Here is a 20,316-nt window from a genome sequence, read left to right as displayed (position 1 = left end):
AAACCACGGGTAGGTACTAGGTGGTATACAATTATGGATGGACTGCCGAGTGCTGACACAGAGGTAGCTACAGCCGTGGACTACCGTACTGTGTCTGCTGCTAATATAGACTGGATGATAATGAGATGTAGTATATATAAAGAAGAAAGAAAAAAAAACCACGGGTAGGTACTAGGTGGTATACAATTATGGATGGACTGCCGAGTGCCGACACAGAGGTAGCTACAGCCGTGGACTACCGTACTGTGTCTGCTGCTAATATAGACTGGATGATAATGAGATGTAGTATATATAAAGAAGAAAGAAAAAAAATAACCACGGGTAGGTGGTATACAATTATGGATGGACTGCCGAGTGCCGACACAGAGGTAGCTACAGCCGTGGACTACCGTACTGTGTCTGCTGCTAATATAGACTGGATGATAATGAGATGTAGTATATATAAAGAAGAAAGAAAAAAAAAACACGGGTAGGTACTAGGTGGTATACAATTATGGATGGACTGCCGAGTGCCGACACAGAGGTAGCTACAGCCATGGACTACCGTACTGTGTCTGCTGCTAATAAAGACTGGATGATAATGAGATGTATATATAAAGAAGAAAGAAAAAAAAAACCACGGGTAGGTACTAGGTGGTATACAATTATGGATGGACTGCCGAGTGCCGACACAGAGGTAGCTACAGCCGTGGACTACCGTACTGTGTCTGCTGCTAATATAGACTGGATGATAATGAGATGTAGTATATATAAAGAAGAAAGAAAGAAAATAACCACGGGTAGGTGGTATACAATTATGGATGGACTGCCGAGTGCCGACACAGAGGTAGCTACAGCCGTGGACTACCGTACTGTGTCTGCTGCTAATATAGACTGGATGATAATGAGATGTAGTATATATAAAGAAGAAAGAAAAAAAAACACGGGTAGGTACTAGGTGGTATACAATTATGGATGGACTGCCGAGTGCCGACACAGAGGTAGCTACAGCCGTGGACTACCGTACTGTGTCTGCTGCTAATATAGACTGGATGATAATGAGATGTAGTATATATAAAGAAGAAAGAAAAAAAAACCACGGGTAGGTACTAGGTGGTATACAATTATGGATGGACTGCCGAGTGCCGACACAGAGGTAGCTACAGCCGTGGACTAACGTACTGTGTCTGCTGCTAATATAGAGTCTAGACTGGATGATAAATTATTGATGAGATGAAATCAATATAATATCACTGTACTGCAGCCGGACAGGTACTATATATATTTATTATGTAATGACTGATGACGGACCTGCTGGACACTGTCAAGTCAGCAGCACAGCACCGCAGACTGCCAGTCTGCTACAGTAAGCTACTATAGTAGTATGTAATAGTATAAAGAATGAAAAAAAAAAAACCACGGGTAGGTGGTATACAATATTATATATATATATATATATATTATATACAATTTTATATATATATATATATATATATATATATTAAACTGGTGGTGATTGATTATTAAACTGGTGGTCAGGTCACGTTGCAACTTGCAACTAGTACTCCGAGGCCTAAGCAGACAATCACAAAATAAAAAATATATTATTATACTGGTGGTCAGTGTGGTCACACAATGGCAGTGTGGCACTGACTCTGGCAGCAAAAATGTGCTGTGCACTGTACGTTATATGTGTACTCCTGAGTCCTGCTCTCAGACTCTAACTGCTCCCCACTGTCAGTGTCTCCCCCACAAGTCAGATAATTAATACAATACACTGCAGTCACACTATCTAATCTTCTTATCTATATCACTTCAGCAAGTAGTATATATAGTAGTATAGTAGTACTCCTCCTAAGTAATAATGCTCCCCAAAATTACTACTAGTACTGTGTCTCTCTCGTCTCTCTCTACTGTGTCTCTCTCTCTACTGTGTCTCTCTCTCTCTTCTCTAAACGGAGAGGACGCCAGCCACGTCCTCTCCCTATCAATCTCAATGCACGAGTGAAAATGGCGGCGACGCGCGGCTCCTTATATAGAATCCGAGTCTCGCGATAGAATACGAGCCTCGCGAGAATCCGACAGCGGGATGATGACGTTCGGGCGCGCTCGGGTTAACCGAGCAAGGCGGGAAGATCCGAGTCGCTCGGACCCGTGGAAAAAAATATGAAGTTCGGGCGGGTTCGGATTCCGAGGAACCAAACCCGCTCATCTCTAGTATATAACACATGTAATGGTGACAGGGAAGGTGGCCCCTCTCAGCTCTGGCCCCCATAGCAGCTACACTCCCTGCACCTATGGTAACTACATCCTGTATATAACACATGTAACTGTGACAGGGGTGGTGGCTCCTCTCAGCTCTGGCCCCATAGCAGCTGCACTCCCTGCACCTATGGTAACTACATCCTGTATATAACACATGTAACTGTGACAGGGAAGGTGGCCTCTCTCAGCTCTGGCCCCATAGCAGCTGCACTCCCTGCACCTATGGTAGCTACACCCTGTATATAACACATGTAACTGTGACAGGGAAGGTGGCCCCTCTCAGCTCTGGCCCCATAGCAGCTGCACTCCCTGCACCTATAGTAGCTACACCCTGTATATAACACATGTAACTGTGACAGGGAAGGTGACCCCTCTCAGCTCTGGCCCCATAGCAGCTGCACTCCCTGCACCTATGGTAGCTACACCCTGTATATAACACATGTAACTGTGACAGGGAAGGTGGCCCCTCTCAGCTCTGGCCCCATAGCAGCTGCAATCCCTGCACCTATGGTAGCTACACCCTGTATATAACACATGTAACTGTGACAGGGAAGGTGGCCCCTCTCAGCTCTGGCCCCATAGCAGCTGCACTCCCTGCACCTATGGTAGCTACACCCCAGTATATAACACATGTAACTGTGACAGGGAAGGTGGCCCCTCTTAGCTCTGGGCCCCATAGCAGCTGCACTCCCTGCACCTATGGTAGCTACACCCTGTATATAACACATGTACCTGTGACAGGGAAGGTGGCCCCTCTCAGCTCTGGCCCCATAGCAGCTGTACTCCCTGCACCTATGGTAGCTACACTCTGTATATAACACATGTAACTGTGACAGGGAAGGTGGCCCCTCTCAGCTCTGGCCCCATAGCAGCTGCACTCCCTGCACCTATAGTAGCTACACCCTGTATATAACACATGTAACTGTGACAGGGAAGGTGACCCCTCTCAGCTCTGGCCCCATAGCAGCTGCACTCCCTGCACCTATGGTAGCTACACCCTGTATATAACACATGTAACTGTGACAGGGAAGGTGGCCCCTCTCAGCTCTGGCCCCATAGCAGCTGCCCTCCCTGCACCTATGGTAGCTACACCCTGTATATAACACATGTAACTGTGACAGGGAAGGTGGCCCCTCTCAGCTCTGGCCCCATAGCAGCTGCACTCCCTGCACCTATGGTAGCTACACCCCATTATATAACACATGTAACTGTGACAGGGAAGGTGGCCCCTCTCAGCTCTGGCCCCATAGCACCTGCACTCCCTGCACCTATGGTAGCTACACCCCAGTATATAACACATGTAACTGTGACAGGGAAGGTGGCCCCTCTCAGCACTGGGCCCCATAGCAGCTGCACTCCCTGCACCTATGGTAGCTACACCCTGTATATAACACATGTAACTGTGACAGGGAAGGTGGCCCCTCTCAGCTCTGGCCCCATAGCACCTGCACTCCCTGCACCTATGGTAGCTACACCCCAGTATATAACACATGTAACTGTGACAGGGAAGGTGGCCCCTCTCAGCACTGGGCCCCATAGCAGCTGCACTCCCTGCTCCTATGGTAGATACACCCTGTATATAACACATGTAACTGTGACAGGGAAGGTGGCTCATCTCAGCTCTGGCCCCATAGCAGCTGCACTCCCTGCACCTATGGTAGCTACACCCTGTACATAACACATGTAACTGTGACAGGGAAGGTGGCTCCTCTCAGCTCTGGCCCCATAGCAGCTGCACTCCCTGCACCTATGGTAGCTACACCCTGTACATAACACATGTAACTGTGACAGGGAAGGTGGCCCCTCTCAGCTCTGGCCCCATAGCAGCTGCACTCCCTGCACCTATGGTAGCTACACCCTGTATATAACACATGTAACTGTGACAGGGAAGGTGGCTCCTCTCAGCTCTGGGCCCCATAGCAGCTGCACTCCCTGCACCTATGGTAGCTACACCCTGTATACAACACATGTAACTGTGACAGGGAAGGTGGCTCCTCTCAGCTCTGGGCCCCATAGCAGCTGCACTCCCTGCACCTATGGTAATTACACCCTGTATACAACACATGTAACTGTGACAGGGAAGGTGGCTCCTCTCAGCTCTGGGCCCCATAGCAGCTGCACTCCCTGCACCTATGGTAGCTACACCCTGTATATAACACATGTAACTGTGACAGGGAAGGTGGCCCCTCTCAGCTCTGGGCCCCATAGCAGCTGCACTCCCTGCACCTATGGTAGCTACACCCTGTATATAACACATGTAACTGTGACAGGGAAGGTGGCCTCTCTCAGCTCTGGGTCCCATAGCACCTGCACTCCCTGCACCTATGGTAGCTACACCCTGTATATAACACATGTAACTGTGACAGGGAAGGTGGCCCCTCTCAGCTCTGGCCCCATAGCACCTGCACTCCCTGCACCTATGGTAGCTACACCCTGTATATAACACATGTAACTGTGACAGGGAAGGTGGCCCCTCTCAGCTCTGGCCCCATAGCAGCTGCACTGCCTGCACCTATGGTAGCTACACCCTGTATATAACACATGTAACTGTGAAAGGGAAGGTGGCTCCTCTCAGCTCTGGGTCCATAGCAGCTGCACTCCCTGCACCTATGGTAGCTACACCCTGTATATAACATATGTAACTGTGAAAGTGAAGGTGGCTTCTCTCAGCTCTGGGCCCCATAGCAGCTGCACTCCCTGCATCTATGGTAGCTACACCCTGTATATAACACTTGTAACTGTGACAGGGAAGGTGGCTCCTCTCAGCTCTGGCCCCATAGCAGCTGCACTCCCTGCACCTATGGTAGATACCCGCACCCTGTATATAACACATGTAACTGTGACAGGGAAGGTGGCCCCTCTCAGCTCTGGCCCCATAGCAGCTGCACTCCCTGCACCTATGGTAGCTATACCCCTGTATATAACACATGTAACTGTGACAGGGAAGGTGGCCCCTCCCAGCTCTGGCCCCATAGCAGCTGCACTCCCTGCACCTATGGTAACTACACCCTGTATATAACACATGTAACTGTGACAGGGAAGGTGGTCCCTCCCAGCTCTGGGCCCCATAGCAGCTGCACTCCCGGCACCTATGGTAACTACACCCTATATATAACACATGTAACTGTGAGAGGGAAGGTGGCTCCTCTCAGCTTTGGCCCCATAGCAGCTGCACTCCCTGCACCTATGGTAGCTACACACTGTATATAACACATGTAACTGTGAGAGGGAAGGTGGCTCCTCTCAGCTCTGGCCCCATAGCAGCTGCACTCCCTGCACCTATGGTAGCTACACCCTCTATATAACACATGTAACTGTGACAGGGAAGGTGGCCCCTCTCAGCTCTGGGCCCCATAGCAGCTGCACTGCCTGCACCTATGGTAGCTACACCCTGTATATAACACATGTAACTGTGACAGGGAAGGTGGCCCCTCTCAGCTCTGGCCCCATAGCAGCTGCACCCCCTGCACCTATGGTAGCTACACCCTGTATATAACACATGTAACTGTGACAGGGAAGGTGGCCCCTCTCAGCTCTGGCCCCATAGCAGCTGCACTCCCTGCACCTATGGTAGCTATGCCCTGTATATAACACATGTAACTGTGACAGGGAAGGTGGCCCCTCTCAGCTCTGGCCAGGGACGTGCAGTCAGGGGAGGCAGGGGAGGCAGTGCCTCCCCTGTCATTTATGATTAAAATAATATAAAGAAGATACTTATGACACATATTCTGTGTCATAAGTAATTTCTTTATCTTATCCTAATAATTTTAAGCTTAAAAAGTAGTTTGGGAGGCACTGATAACAGTGCCTCCCATTAACTATAGGAACAGGTTAAAGCGGGAGGGGCGGGGCCAAGTACTGGGCTGTCAAAGCCCATTGAAAACACTAGCAGAAAGCGGCACTTATCCAAGTGCCTCGTTGACAGGGGAAACCCGCCCCTGTCAGCGAGGCAGAAGTGATTGGACAGCGGATCCAGTGCTGGATCCGCTCGTCCAATCACCCGAAGAGGCAGCACGACCCGGCGCCCAGCTCAGTTACAGTAGCGGGGAGAAGAGGCAGTGGGACCCGGCGCTACTGTGGAGCTGTCACCACAGTTAGTTACAGTAGCGCGGCGGGGTGAATAAGCAGCGGGACCCAGAGTTAAAGCCAGGGCCGGCCGCGTATACAGCAGACCGAGGAGGGCGCTGCTGCGGACCTACATCGCCGCAGCCGCCCGCTGTGCCTGGATGCCGCCGGGTGTCTGCCTGCTCCCAGCCCTCCTGCGATGCTAGGGAACTGGGGGAAACAGTGGCGGATTTCCCCCCCCCCCCCCCCCCCCACCCCCCCTCCTGTCCTCTGAGAAATGTGCCCTCAATGTGACCTCCCGCTCCCAGCCCTCCCGCGATGCCAGGGAACTGGTGGAGGCAGTGGTAGATTGCCCTCCCCCCTGTCGTCTGGGACGGGTTCTGCGGTGCCAGTGTGGAACAAGAGACCCTGAAGGTGCCATGGCTGCCCGCTGCTGCACTACTGGAGCAGGTACCGCCCACCGGTCACCGCCGCCAGCCACCCACTGCTCACCAGCTGCCCACCGCCGCCTGCCGCCGCCTGCAACAAATGGCAGTCAGAGGGACCTCACAACCGCTGCCCATTGGTGCCTCCGCCGACCACAGGTAATGTTCCCCTGCTGTCACCCTCTCTCCCTGTCATTACTGTCCCTGTCCCTACTGTCACTCTCTCTCCCTGCTGTCACTGTCGTCACTCTCTCTCTCCCTGTCGTCACTCTCTCTCCCTGTCATCACTCTTTCTCCCTGTCCCTGCTGTCACTCTGGCTGTCCCTGCTGTCACAATTTCATCTCATTCAGTGTGCTACAATGTGAATTTCGGCTCATTCAGTGTGCTACAATGTGAATTTCGGCTCATTCAGTGTGCTACAATGTGAATTTCGGCTCATTCAGTGTGCTACAATGTGAATTTCGGCTCATTTAGTGTGTTACAATATGAATTTCGGCTCATTCAGTGTGCTATAAGGTGAATTTCGGCTCATTCAGTGTGCTACAAGGTGAATTTCGGCTCATTCAGTGTGTTACAAGGTGAATTTCGGCTCATTCAGTGTGCTACAATGTGAATTTCGGCTCATTCAGTGTGCTACAATGTGAATTCCGGCTCATTCAGTGTGCTACAATGTGACTTTCGGCTCATTCAGTGTGCTACAGTGTGAATGTCGGCTCATTCAGTGTGTTACAATGTGAATTTCGGCTCATTCAGTGTGCTACAATGTGAATGTCGGCTCATTCAGTGTGCTACGATGTGAATTTCGGCTCATTCAGTGTGCTACGATGTGAATGTCGGCTCATTCAGTGTGCTACAATGTGAGTTTCGGCTCATTCAGTGTGCTACGATGTGAATGTCGGCTCATTCAGTGTGCTACAAGGTGAATTTCGGCTCATTCAGTGTGCTACAAGGTGAATTTCGGCTCATTCAGTGTGCTACAAGGTGAATTTCAACTCATTCAGTGTGGTATAATGTGAATTTCAGCTCGTACCATGTGCTATAATGTGAATTTCAGCTCGTACCGTGTGCTATAAGGTGAAAGGGACACGCCCCCATTTGGGTGACCATGTCACCTTTTCTGGAGCACGTGCGCACCTTCGGTATGCATAATTGTGTCCTTGTCTTTTCCATAACCCCACTTCAAAATTTCCACTTCGACCACTATATATATATATATATATATATATATATTCTCAGTGCCTCCCCAGCCAGTGACCTCACCGCACGCCACTGGCTCTGGCCCCATAGCAGCTGCACTCCCTGCACCTATGGTAGCTACACCCTGTATATAACACATGTAACTGTGACAGGGAAGGTGGCCCCTCTCAGCTCTGTGCCCCATAGCAGCTGCACTCCCTGCACCTATGGTAGCTACACCCCCGTATATAACACATGTAACTGTGACAGGGAAGGTGGCTCCTCTCAGCTCTGGCCCCATAGCAGCTGCACACCCTGCACCTATGGTAGCTACACCCTGTATATAACACATGTAACTGTGACAGGGAAGGTGGCCCCTCTCAGCTCTGGCCCCATAGCAGCTGTACTCCCTGCATCTATGGTAGCTACACCCTGTATATAACACATGTAACTATGACAGGGAAGGTGGCTCCTCTCAGCTCTGGGCCCATAGTGTCACAGTCAGTTACCGTCACAATATATTCAGGATGTATGTGTTACACCCTGTTAAAACCTGTTTGTAGCACTTTGCTAAGACCCCTGCGTGGGCCGTAACGTGTAAAGATGTAACTAGAAATTTTTCTCCCCCAAGCCAAAAAATTCTTTGGCGCCCCCCCCCCCCCCCCCCCCCCACACCCACCCGCCGCATAATTGGGAGCAAGAAAGGGATAAATATGCGCGCGCCTTGGGCGCGCGCTGCAAAAAAGGGGCGTGGTTTTGTTGGAATGGGCGTGGTTTCTCATAAAGGGGCGTGGTATTGCAGGAATAGACTACCTTATACCCCAGTTTTGCTACCTGCACGCCCAGACGTTAGCCACCACAGGAAAGAAAAATAATCCTGATTCATGCCCCTTACATTATTTGTCATTTTTCCTCCTTATAGTAATGCCCAGTATACATTATGCCACATACTGCAATGGCCCTTAGACATTATTCCACACACAATAATGCACATGACACATTATGCCACACACCATAATGCCCCCGACACATTATGCCACACACCGTAATGCCTGTGACACATTATGCCACACACCGTAATGCCTGTGACACATTATGCCACACACCGTAATGCCCCCAACACATTATGACAGGAATCGCAATGCCCGTTATACATTATGCTACACACTGCAATGCCCCTGATACATTATAGCACATACAATGCCTGTGACACATTATGACACACACCGCAATGACCTTGAGACATTATACCACAATGCCCGTGATATAGTATACCATACACCGTAATGCCTGTGACACATACCGCAATGCCCTGCCCGTTATACCCTATGCCACACACCGCAATGTCCGTGATACATTATGCCCCACACTGCAATGACCCTGAGACATTATACCACATATCACAATGCCCGCGATATAGTATACCATACACCGTAATGCCTGTGACACATTATGACACACACCGCAATGTCCGTGATACATTATGCCACACACCGTAATGCCCATTACACATTAAGTCCTACAGTAAGGCTTCTAATTACTTTTCAATTACCTTCTCGTTGTCAGGGGTTTCATGCACTGGGTGTCATGCTCGTTGCCAGGTGTTTCATGCACTGGGTGTCATGCTCGTTGTCAGGTGTTTCATGCACTGGGTGTCATGCTCGTTGCTAGGAGGTAGTCCTTGTTGCTAGGGCTGTGCTCCCAGTGCCACATATGACCCCAGTGCCAGATATTCCCCCACGGTGCCAGGTACTCACATGCCCCCGGTGCCAAATATAGCCCCCCCCCATGTGCCAGGTACACATATACCCCTCCCCCCCAGTGCCACATATGCCCCCAGTGCCAGATATTCCCCCCCAGTGCCACATATGCCCCCAGTGCCAGATATTCCCCCCGTGCCAGATATGCCGCCAGTGCCATATATTCCCCCCCAGTGCCACATATGCCCCCAGTGCCAGATATTCCCCCAGTGCCAGATATCCCCCCTAGTGCCAGACATCCCCCCCCAGTGCCAGACATCCCCCCCCCAGTGCCATATATGCCCCAGTGCCAGACATCCCCCCCCTAGTGCCAGATATCCCCCCCCAGTGCCATATATGCCCCAGTGCCAGACATCCCCCCCCCCCAGTGCCAGATATTCCCCCCAGTGCCGCCGTCGCCGCCGCCGCCGCTTATTGGAGGGACACGGAGGGCACAGATCGCCTCTCCTGTGTCCCTCCTGCTGCATCATCTCCGGCGGCCGCGGGTCTAATAGGGGGAAGTGCCGTCCGTGAGCCAATTAGAGCTCACGGACGGCACTTCCCCCTATTAGACCCGCGGCCGCCGGAGATGATGCAGGAGGGACACAGGAGAGGCACACACTGTGCCGTCCGTGTCCCTCCAACAAGCGGCGGCGGGAAGGAGAAAGCAGACTGACATGCGGGCGCTCGTCCGCATGTCAGTCTGCTGTAATCAGTGGCGCCCCCGCAGCCCCTCGCCCCCAAGCCACCGCGAGGACTGCGGGGGCAGTAGTTACGCCACTGCCCTGTATATAACACATGTAACTGTGACAGGGAAGGTGGCCACTCTTAGCTCTGGGTCCATAGCAGCTGCACTCTCTGCACCTATGGTAGCTACACCCTGCACCTATGGTAGCTACACCCTGTATATAACACATGTAACTGTGACAGGGAAGGTGGCCCCTCTCAGCTCTGGCCCCATAGCAGCTGCACTCCCTGCACCTATGTTAGCTACACCCTGTATATAACACATGTAACTGTGACAGGGAAGGTGGCCACTCTTAGCTCTGGGCCCTATAGCAGCTGCACTCCCTGCACCTATGGTAGCTACACCCTGTATATAACACATGTAACTGTGACAGGGAAGGTGGCTCCTCTCAGCTCTGGGCCCATAGTGTCACAGTCAGTTACCGTCACAATATATTCAGGGTGTATGTGTTACACCCTGTTAAAACCTGTTTGTAGCACTTTGCTAAGACCCCTGCGTGGGCCGTAACGTGTAAAGATGTAAATTTATAATATTATTAAATGTGCTCTGTGTAGATAGGGATAAGAAAAGTAAGAAGTTTATGTAATTACACATAGACTCTCATTGGAGGACATTAGCATACAGATGTAGCCACCTTTATCTTGACCGATTCTCCACCTAGACGGCCGTCTAGTCCCGCTAAGGCGATAGCTGAGTTTAATCACAGGCAGGCGCGTTGAGGCGATTCAAGATACTCAGCATGCATTACACATCTCCATCGTACAGTATAGCGGCGGATTGTTTTACAGCTCTGGCAATTGGTCAGTGACGACTTTAATGTTAATACTGTAGGCGTAACGGGATGCGGTGGAAAAAGATGGTGACCTACTGTATGGAGACGCAACTACAGTAATTGTGTAAAAGGAAGAATGTACAATACAATGTATAAACACACAATACAATGTATATACACCGTGCTTTTAAAATACATGTACAGTAAATGAGCATCTGAGTTCTCTAAGGCATAATGGGAATGGTCAAGCGGGAGATGATGGGAAATACCGTGCTTTACAAATGCGAGCGTCCGAGTCCCCTAAGGCATAAACCAACACCAATAGGGAGGGGGCAGGGCGCTGTTTGCTGTACTTTTACACATGAAGTTGGGAATCCTCATCAGGCATCGTGGGCTAGCGATGAAGGCTCCTACATCCCACACTGGGGGTCCAGGGTTCGAGACCGGATGTTTTTTTTTTTTTATATTGTAATAATATACTGTATTATGTTATTTTCATTGTAAGACAGTCAATGGAAGGGTGCACACAAGTTACATATAAATCAGAGTACATCTGCAGGAGCGATTCTTTACGCTAAATGCAACTACACAGCGGCAATGAGTTGAGCAAACCAGTACTGTAGATCTTCGGCTTTGTGTATTACACAGGACCTGATTTCCCTCCCTGTACATTGCATGTTCTATGCAGGCTCCCAGGGGGGAAGGGCGATGGGGGTAGGGGGAGACGATGGGAAATACCGTGCTTTTGAAATGCAATTATATGAGCGTCCGAGTCCCCTAAGGCATAAACCAACACCAATGGGGAGGGGGCCGTTTGTGTATTGCACAGGACATGTACAGGCTCCCAGGAGTGAAGGGCGTAGGGCGACACAGTGGAAAATACCGCGGTCAAACAAAAAGTAAGGGAAACTATCACACAGTAACAACGCTGAATGCGTGGAACGCACAACGTCTGAGACGCACAGTGCGCATAAGGACGGTGTCATGGCTGCTGTAAGGGACCGTCCTTATGCTCTTGGTGAGCTGCGTTTCCTCGTGCGCTGGCGGGACAGAAGTCTCGCCAGCAACGAGGAGAAAGTGAGGGCCTACAGGAGGGCAAGCAGGGATATCCTCCGGAGATATAACCGGAGGAGATCTGTGAGGTCGCTGCAGAGGAGGTGGAGCTACCTCATCCGCAGGACTCCAAGGAGCCTGCAGGCCATAAGGGATTGTAAGTACAGTACATCACTGTAGATTACTGTACTTTGGTGGTCATTCCGAGTTGTTCACTCGGTATTTTTCTTCGCATCGCAGCGATTTTCCGCTTATTGCGCATGCGCAATGTTCGCACTGCGACTGCGCTAAGTAAATTTGCTATGCAGTTAGGTATTTTACTCACGTTTTTTTCTTCGTTATGGTGATCGTAATGTGATTGACAGGAAGTGGGTGTTTCTGGGCGGAAACTGGACGTTTTATGGGAGTGTGCGAAAAAACGCTACCGTTTCTGGGAAAAACGCGAGAGTGGCTGGAGAAATGGAGGAGTGTCTGGGAGAACGCTGGGTGTGTTTGTGACGTCAAACCAGGAACGACAAGCACTGAAATGATCGCAGATGCCGAGTAAGTGTGGAGCTACTCAGAAACTGCTAAGAGGTGTCTAATCGCAATATTGCGAATCCGTCGTTCGCAATTTTAAGAAGCTAAGATTCACTCCCAGTAGGCGGCGGCTTAGCGGGAGTAAATCTGCTAAAAGCAGCTTGCGAGCGAACAACTCGGAATGAGGGCCTTTAAGTTATTGTAGTTACAGGTACAGTACATTATAGCAGGTGGCTGCTGTAGCAGGAGGTATCCGGTCTATACAGCACTGTATCTGTGGTAAACAAATGGATAAACTTGGCCCAAACATTAACCAGGGTCAAAAGGTCAATTTGTGTTTTTTTTTACACTTTTTCAATTTTTCTTACATTTACTATCCATGTCAAAAGTGACACCATCTAGGTCGACACCATGTCGACCTATATCTGGTGTCGATCTAGATGGTGTGGCTTTTGAAATTGGTTGACAACAGTTATATTGTAGGTTGACATGGCCGTTAAGTTGACATGGAAAAGATCGACATGAGTTTTACAAAAACTATTATTATTTTTTTAACTTGTGTGTATAGTTCTTTACAATCCACGTGGTCTACGATTGTGCAGTGTATCATGCAGTGTACAGTATATGCAGTGTATCACAGTATATTGTGCTGCGTAATTGCAGCGTGTCATGCAGTGTACATTCAGTATATGGTATTGTGCAGTGAGTGTAATGCATAGTGAATCACATCGTGCAGTGTACTGTATACACATGTGGTAATTGCAGTGTTTTGTGCAGTGTACATTGTATCATATTTTTCAGGGAAATGTGCAGTGTATCGTGCAGTGTAATGTGCAGTTTGTTGTATTACGCAGTGCAGTGCATACAGTATGCAGTGTCGTGCAGTGTACCTGCAGCGTATTGTTCAGTGTAATGTGCAGTTTGTCGTATTGTGCAGTGTACTTTATCACATAGTGCAGTGCATATGCAGTGTCGTGCAGTGTACCTGCAGCGTATTGTGCAGTGTATCGTACATTATCATTCAGTGTAACGTGCAGCTGTAATTGCAGTCTCCTGCCTCCCACGCTGAGAGTCCCGGGTTTTATTCCCAAAGTTCCATTCAATATTTTTGGGTTATAAGGGAGATTTCTGTTTCAAATAGTACAGTGTTCTAAGGGACGTTACTGTGGCAGAAATTATTCCAAGGGATGTTACAGTGGCCTAATGTGTTCTGACGTGCATTACTCTTGCATAATGTGTTATAAGGTTCATGACTGTGGCAGATCTCTACTTTGTGACGTAATGTGGATATACTACTGCACTACTGTGACGTACAGTACAGTAACGTGAATAAGGTGCTCTACTGTGTGACACAACGTGAATCAAGGACAGTACTGTGACGTGAATAAACTGCACTACTGTGACATGACGTGAATAAGATGAATTCAGGTGAGTGCTGCATCATCTGTCATGGAATCAATTTATACTGTAATGAACAGTACTGAGATCAGTGGCGTAACTACTGCCCCCGCAGCCCTCGCGGTGGCTTGGGGGCGAGGGGCTGCGGGGGCGCCACTGATTACAGCAGACTGACATGCGGACGAGCGTCCGCATGTCAGTCTGCTTTCTCCTTCCCTCCGCCTTTTATTGGAGGGACACGGAGGGCGCAGCGTGTGCCTCTCCTGTGTCCCTCCTGAGTCCTGCATCATCTCCGGCGGCCCGCGGGTCTAATAGGGGGAAGTGCCGTTCGTGAGCTCTAATTGGCTCACGAACCGGCACTTCCCCCTATCAGACCCGCGGCCGCCGGAGATGATGCAGCAGGAGGGACACAGGAGAGGCACACGCTGCGCCCTCCGTGTCCCTCCAACAAGCGGCGGCGGCACTGGGGGGAATATCTGGCACTGGGGGGGGGGGATGTCTGGCACTGGGGCATATCTGGCACTGGGGGGGGGATGTCTGGCACTGGGGCATATATGGCACTTGGGGGGGGGATGTCTGGCACTGGGGCATATCTGGCACTGGGGGGGGATGTCTGGCACTGGGGCATATATGGCACTGGGGGGGGGATGTCTGGCACTGGGGCATATATGGCACTGGGGGGGGATGTCTGGCACTAGGGGGGATATCTGGCACTGGGGCATATATGGCACTGGGGGGGATATCTGGCACTAGGGCATATCTGGCACTGGGGGGGGATGTCTGGCACTGGGGGGGTTATCTGGCACTGGGGCATATCTGGCACTGGGGGGGGATGTCTGGCACTGGGGCATATATGGCACTGGGGGGGATGTCTGGCACTGGGGCATATATGGCACTGGGGGGGGATGTCTGGCACTAGGGGGGATATCTGGCACTGGGGCATATATGGCACTGGGGGGGTATCTGGCACTAGGGCATATCTGGCACTGGGAGGGGGGATGTCTGGCACTGGGGGGGATATCTGGCACTGGGGCATATATGGCACTGGGGGGGGATATCTGGCACGGGGGTGGATATATGGCACTGGGGGGGATGTCTGGCACTGGGAGGGAATATCTGGCCCTGGGGCATATATGGCACTGGGGGAGAATATCTGGCACTGGGGGCATATATGGCACTGGGGGGGAATATCTGTCACTGGGGGGGGGGATATATGGCACTGGGGTGGAATATATGGCACTGGGGGAATATATGGCACGGGGGGCATATCTGGCACTGGGGGCATATATGGCACTCGGGGGGAATATCTGGCACTGGGGGCATATATGGCACTGGGGGGGAATATATGGCACTGGGGGGGAATATCTGGCACTGGGGGGGAATATATGGCACTGGCGGCATATCTGGCACTGGGGGAATATCTGGCACTGGGGGCATATGTGGCACTGGGGGGGAATATATGGCACTGGCGGCATATCTGGCATGGGGGGAATATCTGGCACTGTGGGCATATGTGGCACTGGGGGGGAATATCTGGCACTGGGGGAATATCTGGCACTGGGGGCATATCTGGCACTGGGGGCATATCTGGCACTGGGGGCATATCTGGCACTGGGGGGAATATCTGGCACTGGGGGCATATGTGGCACTGGGGGGGGTATATGTGTACCTGGCACATGGGGGGGCTATATTTGGCACCGGGGGCATGTGAGTACCTGGCACCGTGGGGGAATATCTGGCACTGGGGACATATGTGGCACTGGGAGCACAGCCCTAGCAACAAGGACTACCTCCTAGCAACGAGCATGACACCCAGTGCATGAAACACCTAACAACGAGCATGACACCCAGTGCATGAAACACCTGGCAACGAGCATGACACCCAGTGCATGAAACCCCTGACAACGAGAAGGTAATTGAAAAGTAATTAGAAGCCTTACTGTAGGACTTAATGTGTAATGGGCATTACGGTGTGTGGCATAATGTATCACGGACATTGCAGTGTGTGTCATAATGTGTCACAGGCATTACGGTGTATGGTATACTATATCGCGGGCATTGTGATATGTGGTATAATGTCTCAGGGTCATTGCAGTGTGTGGCATAATGTATCACGGACATTGCGGTGTGTGTCATAATGTGTCAGGCATTACGGTGTGTGGTATACTATATCACGGGCAATGTGGTATGTGGTATAATGTCTCAGGGTCATTGCAGTGTGGCATAATACATAACGGGCATTGCGGTGTGTGGCATAGGGTATAACGGGCGGTATGTGTCACAGGCATTACGGTGTATGGTATACTATATCACGGGCATTGTGGTATAATGTCTCAAGGTCATTGCGGTGTGTGTCATAATGTGCCACAGGCATTGTATGTGCTATAATGTATCAGGGGCATTGCAGTGTGTAGCATAATGTATAACGGGCATTGTGAGTCCTGTCATAATGTGTCACAGGCATTACGGTGTGTGGCATAATGTGTCGGGGGCATTACGGTGTGTGGCATAATGTGTCGGGGGCATTATTGTGTGTGGAATAATGTCTAAGGGCCATTGCAGTATGTGGCATAATGTATACTGGGTGTAACGAAACGAGATGGACTTGGACTGAGAACCTTTATATTCATCACTCGTTTCTCTTAGTATAATGTACTTTTTAATCCTTGGCCCAGTCTAGGTATATACACCAGAGCCTAGGGGTATCATGTATACTGTTATTTCATGTTATTAGGTATTTATTGTCCTTGCTATTACCTGCAATATGGTATGTATTGGAGATATAAAGACAATTGCCATACTGTGTGACTATAGCAGGACAGGCCATAGTGTGTGACATGAGGAGAGCCAGGCAGCTGTGCTAGTTCATTACCATTTGTATCACATATGTGAGTCCATTGTGTGAGGTGTGATAGGTGTTGCTGGTAATGTAATCAGAACAATGACTGAGTGACTAGTAAGATAGCTAGCTGCCAGCCCAAGTTATGTATCTAGGTCATCAGGTCATCTGGGAGGTAATTAGGTTAGAACTCCCAGAGGATGTACAATGGCTCTCCACAGCACTATACTGGCTGAAATAGCCTTGGGATATCCTGACCCAACCTCTTGAGTAGACTGTTTGGCACCAGAGGGGATCTGCCTGTCAGGTATATAAGGAGAGCAGGTCTCAATGGAAGAGAGTCTATTGTGGTGGATCCTGTGAATCAGACATCAGCAGGAACCACTCTGAGCTGGGCATCGTTGTGCCACCAGAGGAAACTCTACCAAGACAGGGTCAGTGTGAGCCAGTACCCCAGGCTGGGGGACACAGGACTGTCTAGCAAGAGGTAGTGGTAAGGATACAGATTACTTCTATTGCTACTTATGGATGCTGACTGCAAGAGGCTGCTGGAGGATATGTGCTACCAATTACCCTGTAACATGTGACTATTTTATGGTGTTGTGCTGTCATAATAAAGACTTATTTTTTATATATTCTGATCTGCCCGAATGAATTGAATCCCACAGAGGGTAACCACCATCCCAGTGAAGCGTGGTTTCCTCACAATTGGCGGCAGCAGTGGGATCACTCGGTCCGGTATCACAAGAACCGGGAGGCTGCGAGGAATGCAAGCGTTTGCAGTCCAAGAGCCTTGCAGGGACAGCACAACACAGGAAACACAGCACTCAGAGAAAGCCAGTCAGAGGACTTATAAGAAACGTGAGCCATGAAGAGATACAGCTCCCTAAACCTGAAGCGGATCCAGGAAATATGCCGGGCAAGGAAAATTTCTACTACCCGTGATGACTCCAGGACACAGCTAGTGGGAAAACTACACCAATGGGACATGTCCCTACTCGATGAGGCAATCGGTATGAAAACAGTGGAGGTCCCAGCAATAGAATTATCTTTAGTTGGGACTCATGTAGCAGAGATTCTGGATGCCAGGCAATCAGGTGTGGACAAGGAGCAACCCCGTATGTTGGTACTGAGTGATGGAGCCATGCTATTTGCAAAATCATCTGAGGTGAGCGTTATTAAGGAAAGGCAGGAGAACTTCCCAGAAGTGGTGGGGGAATGGTCCAAGGAAACTGGGGTGAGTTACTACACCACCTCACTTCCTGAGGAGCAGACGCCACTGGAGTCCACAGACCTGGCACTACTCTTTCAGGAACAGCCAGTAAAGATTCCTGAGATTGCAGCTACCGTGCAGACCAAACCCACCACAGGCCAGTCAGCAGTGCGCAGTGGAAGCTGTGACTACGATCAGCTTTGCCGAGAGCTGCAGGAAGTTCTGAGTCGGTGGATCTTGAAAAAAGGTCTTGGGTCAGTAAAAGCATGGCTGCCTGACATTTTACTCAACCTTCAGGATTGGGTGGCCAAGTGGAAGCCACAGTCCCAGGAAAAGCCACAAAAGGGGCAGAAGGAAGGCCCAATGCGACCCAGCAACCGAGGACACTTGGGAGAAGTCTGGAAGCGGTGCCATCGATGTGGACATTGGGGGCATCTCCGTCGGGAGTGTCCCAGAAAGAGAGGTCAGTTGGATCAATCCTCAACCACAGGTGTTGTTGGCAGGAGCCATGATTGGGAAACCAAACATTACCTCCCTGATGCGCCAGAGGCGAGGGGGGTAAATGCCACTTGCAATGTTATTGTTGGTGAAAAGCAAAGCAACAGGCAAAGGAAGAACTTTCACCACTACACACCAGTGACAACTGGGTATCAGCAACCCATTTTCCCCACCTCCGAACCTCTGAGGGTGAGTAGCCAAGACCATCCTGAGGGGGTGTTAGTCCTAGGGGAGGAGGCTAAGTCTAGACTGCAAGAAGCACAGTTACTAGATCCAGAACTAGATGGGATGCGGGCAATTGCAGATAGGGCATATGAGACCGGGATGCCAGAGGAATGTGTTTGGATGGATGGATTACTGCATACCGTGTCCAGTCCAAATCATAAGTACGGGCTGGTAGTCCCACCCGAATATCGGGGTCTGTTCCTAGCTCAGGCCCATAGGGCAGGTACCAATCACTGGGGAAAACGGAGAACAAGAGCCCGGCTCAGGCAGCATTTCATGTGGTTAGGGTTAGCAAGGGATGTAGATCGCTACATAGCCAACTGTGCAGATTGCCAGAATAAGTTACAGCACGGCTGCATCAGTGACAGTCAGACACAGGAGGAGGGTAGGCAGCATAGACAGCAAGACATTGAGGACTGTGTGCTATCACTGTCAGTAGTCCCTGGGGGAAGTAAAGAGCAGCAGGAATCCTGCAGGCAGTCAGTCCATAAGCGGGCGCAGACTGGGGAAATAAGTAACCCCAGGACAGATAGGAACTGGGGGAGGTGGAGGCACAGCCAGGCAGGGCCCCAGGCAACCAAGGAAAGGCAGTGGGTAGGTCACTCAGACAGTAGGGCTCAGACTAGCTACTGGAGAAGGAGACAGAGACTTCCTTCAGAGGTTCGGGGAACTGACTGGTGCTGGTGGTTACAAGAGAACAACATGGGACAACAAGTAAACGCTGGAAGTGGTGCACAGACCAGCAGGAATTGGTTCAACATGCGGAGGTCAACATACAACCTGCAGTAGTGTCTGCAGAAGAGACTGGGGCTCAAGTTTAAAAAGTGGGGGAGGTATATGTAACGAAACGAGATGGACTTGGACTGAGAACCTTTATATTCATCACTCGTTTCTCTTAGTATAATGTACTTTTTAATCCTTGGCCCAGTCTAGGTATATACACCAGAGCCTAGGGGTATCATGTATATTGTTATTTCATGTTATTAGGTATTTATTGTCCTTGCTATTACCTGCAATATGGTATGTATTGGAGATATAAAGACAATTGCCATACTGTGTGACTATAGCAGGACAGGCCATAGTGTGTGACAGGAGGAGAGCCAGGCAGCTGTGCTAGTTCATTACCATTTGTATCACATATGTGAGTCCATTGTGTGAGGTGTGATAGGTGTTGCTGGTAATGTAATCAGAACAATGACTGAGTGACTGGTAAGATAGCTAGCTGCCAGCCCAAGTTATGTATCTAGGTCATCAGGTCATCTGGGAGGTAATTAGGTTAGAACTCCCAGAGGATGTACAATGGCTCTCCACAGCACTATACTGGCTGAAATAGCCTTGGGATATCCTGACCCAACCTCCAGAGTAGACTGTTTGGCACCAGAGGGGGTCTGCCAGTCAGGT

This window comes from Pseudophryne corroboree, chromosome 4, assembly GCF_028390025.1.
Source record: "Pseudophryne corroboree isolate aPseCor3 chromosome 4, aPseCor3.hap2, whole genome shotgun sequence".
NCBI lineage: Eukaryota > Metazoa > Chordata > Amphibia > Anura > Myobatrachidae > Pseudophryne > Pseudophryne corroboree.
Note: the sequence above shows the minus strand (reverse complement) of the source record.